This window comes from Choloepus didactylus, chromosome 21 (assembly GCF_015220235.1).
Source record: "Choloepus didactylus isolate mChoDid1 chromosome 21, mChoDid1.pri, whole genome shotgun sequence".
Lineage (NCBI taxonomy): Eukaryota > Metazoa > Chordata > Mammalia > Pilosa > Megalonychidae > Choloepus > Choloepus didactylus.
In genome coordinates this window covers 18269187-18275186 of record NC_051327.1, presented here as the reverse complement: position 1 = coordinate 18275186, position 6000 = coordinate 18269187, and positions in this window count along the sequence as shown.

Genomic DNA, 6000 nt, shown 5'->3' with positions numbered 1-6000 from the left:
ACTATGCTATCGGATAAACAGGGCTTGTGTAAACCAATCCCACCTCCCACTCACAACTAAGGATTAAATTTAGGCAAGAGGGAGGCTGAGATGCCGGGTTGGAAGTGGCAGGCTTGGAAGTGCTTGCGATTGCTTGACTGAACTGCAAGGCTCAGGCTAATAGCTTATCCGTGACCCCACCCTCGCAGCCATCGCCAGGATGGGATTGTTAATCAGATACTTCTGCAGACGGTCCATTAAATCAGGCTCCCCTACAGTGAATAAGCAAGAACCCTGGGCAATTAGCAAGTAGATTCCCAATGATGACTAGGAAAACACACCCTTTTCCAACTACTTAGATTGCCAAATATTCCGTCTTCCGGTACTTAAGGGGGATTTTTGACTCTCCCCTTTGTCTGTTGTTTGCAATCAATGTCTCATTCAAGACCAAGGTCAGGTTATCAATCTCGATCATAGGTGCCACGGTCTGAAGCCTCAACCGACAGCTGCGGAGAGATGTCTGGAGACAAGATCTCCACAGGGAAGGACTGCCGGCAGGCATGCTGCTCCAAGGTAAGGGGAAGACTCCTGGCCGGCACTACCCAGGACTTCCTGAAGAATCCCAGGTAGGCTCTGATCAGGTGGAGCCCAGGTATGCTGGAGTAGTAGCAGGTAAGCATGATGAGGAGAAAGCGCAGGCTGTGGTTTTGCCAGTGAGTCAGCCCCCAGGAGAAGTCCCTTGACCTCTCCGAGCCTCTATTTCTTTATTTCTAAGAGAGGGATCGTGATTCCTACCTTACAAAACTGCTCTGAGGATTAGAGATCGGCTTGTGCAAAGCACTGGACACGTGGTAGGCGGTCAGTAGATAGTAATTGTGATGGTTGGGTGGTTTTACAGGCAAAAGTGACTCTTCCAGGCAAGTGACTTTAAGTCTGGCCTTTGCACCCTCAGGAGATCGGTAGATAATAACGCTGTCCTGTGTGGCTCTGTGTACAACCCCCTGCCAAAAATTTCCATAAATGCATTTATTGGGGTGGGGTGGGGAGGTCTGACCTCACATGTCCCAAACGGGGAAGGAAATCTAGGCAGGTATGTGGCTGAGTTGAAAGAGGGATACCTGGGGCCCTAGCAACTTAAGAGCAGCATCTAATAGCTACACACAGCAAGTGACCTGTGTGGGGCCGGGCTTTGTGGAGTCTTTATCTCATCAAATATCATTTTCTGGTGCACATTGAATAATTTATAGGATCTAACCAATTACACTCTTCCGGGGTCTTCCCAGCCAGATTAAGCTCTTTCCAGGCAGGAATGCCTACATTTCATGTGGCTTCTTATACACCTCCACCTACCCCCCAGACTCCAACACACACAGTCACACTCATGCACACACACACACCAGGCTGGGAGCAGTCATAGATTCGGGTTCACTTTCTCTCCTGTCACCTTTGGAAAGCCAGAAACTTTCCTTCTCTGCAGGTGGTTATGGTCTCAGCCCTGATTTTGGAAATAAAAGGTCCAGGGTACACAGGCCTGGAACCTGAATTTCAGAATAGCCCTTGCTGATGTCAGACCCACCCAAGACACATTTCGGTCCTGTAATAAGTGGTTTCATTGCCGAAACAAAGAAGGCTGAAGGGTTACAGGGCTCTGCAGCATGGAGAATGCTGGGGGAAGCGAGAGGTGTTTAATAAACAGCAATGACATGCCACAGGGTGAGAAGGCAAGGGTGGGGACCCTCTCTTGTTCTGGGGTTACTTCCCAAGGTGCTCAACCCTCTGGTGGATAAGGGGCAGGGAGCTCCCTCAGATTCCAGACCCAGCGCACAGTAGGCCCTCAAAAATATTTGTTGGAGGAATAAATAAAGACATCGATGGCATCAGAAAGGCATTTGGGAGTGGACAGCTGCGATCGTGTCATTAAAAGGTGGTCAGAAAACCGAGTAGGTGCTTGGGACTGAGAAATCTCATCTCTCCCAAAGGGCAGCTTTTTGGTTCCTTGGGCCTCTGTCTGCCAATCTGTAAAATGGCACTAGAATATCAAGAAGCAAAGTTAGCAGATGGGGGTGCAATGCAGTTGGCGAGAATAAATAATCACAGCTGGCGTTTATTGGGTACTTTCTGTGTGCAGGTGGCACTCCGAGCATTTTACATGGATTTTCTCATTTCATCCCCAGCGTGCACGATAAGAAACCTAGTTCCGTGTGGAAATGAGACTCGGCAAGGTTAGAGAACTTGCTCAGGGTCAAACGCTCCTTCTCTAGAATTTTCAGGCAAATCTCACTCAGCAGCTGGGTGCGTCAGCGGCAAACCACCTCTCCTCAGCTCTGCTGTGCAAAGGCTACCTGGAACTGTGAGGCTGTACTCCTTTTTGACCTGTGAGTTGGAGTGGGCCCTCACGTGGGCAGGGGTCCTTCACAGGAACCCCATGTTGCTTGCAGCACTTGAGACCTGTCACTGAAAATCGTGGCCACCCGCCTTGGCCCTTTGGAGATTCCACCAGCTTCTTCCCATCTAGCTGGACTTTAAAATGCCAGCCTAGCCTGGGCTCAGTCTGTGCCATTTTGTGCCTGCTTTTCCTGACCCCAAATACCTCCCTCCTTACTTTCCACCCCTTAAATCCTGCCCTGCCCATGATGCCATCATTTCTGAAATCTTTCACTCATCCAACTAAGCATGAATCTTGCCTCTGGCTCGAATGAGCATTTCATCATCTCCTTCCCAGATAGTGTTTGTCTTGTGCTTACAGTGGAATCATTATTTTTGTCACATGTGATTGCCCCCTTCCCGCTCCCAGCTAGGTTGCACACTTCTGAGGACCCAGACCCTGTCCACGGCTGCGTCGTTTCCTTGCAGTGTCTGACACAGTGCTTTGCCCAACAGATATATGCGTTTGGTGATGGACAATGGGCTTTCTGACGTTATTAGTGACACCCTTTTCTGTCCCATCAAAACCTTTTTGAAGAGCACAAGGATCCCGTGCAGCTACAGTTTGGCACTGTATCTGCTGGTTCGTTCTCCTTTCGCCCATAATGCCTTCGGTTTCTCTCAGATGCCTTTATATTTTATATTCGCCTCAATTAGCATTAATAGAACAACACTTTGCACCTTTACAGGATCTTCCATCGGAGAGCTCAAAAGCATTTTACAAGAAAGTTTTAATCATTCCCATTTTACAGGCAAGAAACCTGAGGCAAAGTCAAACAGTGACTCAGTGGCAAACTTAGGACATGATTTTCCCTCTGTTTTCAATTGCCTATTACACTCCTTGATTCTGCTACCTCTTCTAGGTTAGAGGTAAATTATTGTTTAAGGAGATGACATATCAGGCTTTATCATCATCATTACTTATAAATAATATTTGCTGTTTTCCTGCATTATTAAGGTATTATGTGCTCATGTAGAAAATATATAAAAATATATAAAAGAAACAATAAAAGAAGATAAAAATCACCCTTAACCTCATTATCCAGAAACATTGTCAACATTGCTGTATATTTTCTTTTGACTTTATGTATGTATATAGAATAAGCTATTCTTGGGCCCACACTATATCCTGTTTTTCTCTTATTACATGGAAAAACATTTCTCCATATCACTATCTAGTTTACTAAACATAATTTTAATGGCTACATAATTTTTTCGTCACTTATTTAATAATTTCCATATTGTCATTACATTTTGTTGATTTTTGGTCTGTTTGTTTTGTTACTAGGAACAACTCTGCGATGAAAATATTTGCATTTTATTCTCTTATTTATGCTTTTCAGGTTACAAAAGTGTGCATGTGTGTGTGACTATTTTAATAAAAATCAGTGGTGAGATTAGAGGCCCACTTTCCCAGCGTCTTCCCGCTAACGCCCACTCTCACTCACACAAACAAAATCTTGACATCCTATGAGATTTTGCCCTGGTTGAAGCTAGTTATTGAAACCTCTATAGCTATTTTAACACAAGCCCTCAAAAACTGACACTAGATCAAATATTTAATGTGAACGGAGCTTGAGGAAATGAAAAAAGTTTTCCATTCACTGCTAGAAAATCAGCTCTTCTATTTTGTTCTGGAACAGGCTTTCAAAATCTCACAAACCACACTTAACCAGGAGAAAAATAATATACAATCTGACAGTGCTTATGACAAAAGAAAATCTAATTACACTTCAGGAAAACAAATCTTCACTCAACTCCACCTGCACAACTGCAGCAACATGTCATAAAAGATCTTGTTGAGAAACAAAATAATACTTTGCTTTGTATTGTGAATACAATTTAAAACAAACAAACCATGGCTCTGCCCTATATATTCAGGCACAGGGACTTATCTGTGTGTTTAAAATATTGGATGGCAAACTGATATTATAAGAGCAACATTAATAATGAAAGCTAAATTTAAATAGAATGCATATGGCTCATATCTCTCAGGAGAAAAGAAAGGAATTAATATGTCTTAGCATAGAACTTGAACTTTACATTAAGCAAGATAATAACAACATTTATATAGTACTTCACATATTTCAAGCCTTCCAAGTTTCTATGTACACTATTAACTTCTAGTGATTCAGCAATGACGTCGGTGAGAGTTATATAGGATGGCATTTATTTCAGTAGTACACAGGGAATATGTAATATGACATTCGTGTGGGCATCTTAGAATCAGGAGGAAGTACAAAGAGAAAGTGAGAGACGATGTTCTGATAAACTCTAAATTGCAGGAAAATATATATTAGAATATAAGTTTGGCAAAAAGACCCTGGGAGCCGGGGGTCAGTGGCTAGTGAGGTGGGGTCTGGGAACTTTTGTGGGAATGAGAAACCCCTGGTCACCTCTTTGGGGCTTGGAAGCCCCAAAAGCATTGAGCAGTTTTGAGTCCTTTAAGCCAGATGTATTTTAAAAGTGTAAGCCGCCTCCTGAAAGACCCAGCTGTAAGCTTTCTTGTTTAAGACAAGCGGAGAACAGAAAGTCATCCTTAGAGGTAAGGAAATATAACCTAGAGCAAGTAGCACCAACATGTGCTCCCCAGAAGTGGAAGGGAGAGTTAAACGGAGGGCCAAGTGTTTAAATCTTGGAAGATTCCAGAAAGGGTCTTGGAGACGGATGGATGCTGTCACCAGAGAGAGGCTGGGAGGGTGGTGGATTGGAGAGTCTACTGTTTAGAAATCATTATAGTTTGTTCTTACAAGTTTGGCAGGTTCTTGGTACAATTATATAACTACACATACATTTGGCGTATAGAGATGAATTATGTACTCTGCGTGTAATTACATGTAGCAAAATGTGTACTTTTATTTGGTGGGTATTTACACAGTACACTGAATAGTGTACTTAAAATAATTAACATAAAGTATTATTTTAAAAAACAAAACAATTAAAACTAGTTTGGTTTTCTTGAGCTCAAAAAAAAAAAACCAAAAACTCTGGAATCTTCCTTTTATTTATTCCAGTAGTCGATGCCAAATTGGTCTGGAAGGCAGTCACCAAAGACAAAAGGAAGAGAACGTAATTTCCCTCTGTTATTCATAATCGTTTGATTTAAGGAAAAGGCCTTTTAAAATTTAAAGCGTCTCAAAACTTCTGTCTGGCCTCTTAAATGTTCCTAAGTTTAAAGCATATGCAAATTCAGTCACTGTGAATGAATACCCTGAGAGAATTTTGGATTTGTAAAATCGAGATTCCCTGTATGACTTGTTAGGAGAATGACTGTTTTTTTTTTTTTTAAACCATACGTCAAAGTAGCCATGGTTTTTAAGTATGCCTATTTGTGAATAAATTATGATGCAGACATTTAGCATTATGTATTGCCCTTGGTTATCTCAAATATTTCTTGTAAACTATTCAAAACCAGTTCTAGTTTGGATGCAAAAATATTCAAAAAGCACATTATTAAGGTTTTACAATAAATTTCTTGATTTTTCTTTTTAAGCATATCATCTAGGACAGAAGATTTCTGAATTTTTTCATTCTTCTTGGAGTTGGGTAAAAACTCTAGATTACTCCCCAGCTCTTTTTGGAGATGAAGTTTCTAGG